General features: G+C 35.2%; 1 non-coding gene across 1 annotated transcript; it reads left to right on the top strand.

The window, feature by feature from the left end:
* Window positions 1-257: 257 nt before the first annotated feature.
* On the top strand, window positions 258-364 carry LOC128291095 (small nucleolar RNA R71). Its single transcript, XR_008280871.1, has one exon. It is a non-coding gene; the product is annotated as a small nucleolar RNA R71 (small nucleolar RNA).
* The last annotated feature ends 1,188 nt before the right edge of the window (window positions 365-1,552 follow it).

The raw sequence follows: 1,552 nt of genomic DNA on the forward strand, positions 1-1,552 counted from the left end.
CCTTCAATCTTTTTATTTAAAGGTTCTACCTGGTTAGATAACATAGTGACCGCGTCGAGGTTGAAAACACCAGTTGTTTTTATCGGTTTCATTCTCATGACTTGCTAGTAATAGTTATTTAGTGACATCTCTTCAATAAATTCATAAGCCTCTTCAGTTGTTTTTTTTTTAAAGTTCCACCGGCGGCTGCATCAATCAGTTGTCTTGTTGAGGGGTTCACACCGTTGTAAAAAGTTTGAACTTGTAGCCAAAGAGGTAACCCATAGTGAGGGCACCTTCTCAATATATCTTTGTATCTCTCCCATGCATCATAAAGTGTTTCTAGATCCATCTACACAAAAGAAGAGATATCATTCCTCAATTTAGCCATTTTAGCCGGCAGAAAATACTTAAGTAAAAATTTTTCGGTCATTTATTCCCAAGTAGTGATTGACCCTCGTGGTAGCGAGTTCAACCACTGTTTAGCCTTATTCCTCAATGAAAAAGGAAACAATCGTAGGTGAATGGCATCATCAGAAATGCCATTGATATTAAAAGTGTCGCAAAATTCTAGAAGATTTACTAAATGAGTGTTTGGATCCTCGTCCTGCAAACCATCAAATTGAACAAACTGTTGTATCATTTGAATTGTGTTAGGTTTCAGTTCAAAATTATTTGCAGCAACAACAGGTCTAACTATACTCAATTCAGTTCCTATTAAATTGGGCTTAGCATAATCATACATAGTATGAGGAGAAGGATCTTGATTTACTGGATTTGCAGCAACCACAGGAGGTAGCGGATTATTCTGATTATCAGCCATCTCCTCGGTATTACTGTGAATATTGCCCTCTTGCTCTTCCTCTATGTATTGTAGGCTTCGCCTTATTTCTCTTTGGTTTCTGCGAGCTGTGCTCTCGATCTCACTATCAAAAAGTAAAGGTCCTGACGGGTTTCTTCTAGTCATAAACTTTAAAAACCTGGTAGAAGTAACTAAAAGAAAATTTAGTAATTAATTTGCAATAATTAAAAATGGCTAAAGTAATAAAAATTAAGCGTTCCTAATATCTTAGTCCCCGGTAATGATGCCAAAAACTTGATGGTCGTTAAACTAACTAAAAATTCGACTTAAGGCAAGTGCACCTATCAAATAGTAGTATAGTTGAGGTGAGACTGAAAATATCGTATCCACGAGGAATAAAAGTACTAGTAATTGCTATCTTTTTATTATCTAGCCTAAGAATTGAAGGGATGTTTTCTAAACTAAACTTAATTATCTAACTAACTAAGAACGCGGCAGAGATAAAAGTTGGAAAATATTCTTTGGAAAATCGATGGAGAAGACAATACCCAAGGAAGAATCCACCTAGACTTCACTTTTTACTTCTGAATTAGATGATTTATTCACTTGACTTAGTCTGTAGAAATCCCTAGTTATGTTATTATCTCTCTCGAGATTAAAAAAAACTGACTCTAGGTTGATTAATTGAAATCTCTTTCTAATTAAAACCCTTATTGTCACATTAACTCGATCTATGGTTTCCCTTATTAGATTTGACTCTAATCCGGCAGA

Source organism: Gossypium arboreum, chromosome 3, assembly GCF_025698485.1.
Source record: "Gossypium arboreum isolate Shixiya-1 chromosome 3, ASM2569848v2, whole genome shotgun sequence".
Classification (NCBI taxonomy): Eukaryota; Viridiplantae; Streptophyta; class Magnoliopsida; order Malvales; family Malvaceae; genus Gossypium; species Gossypium arboreum.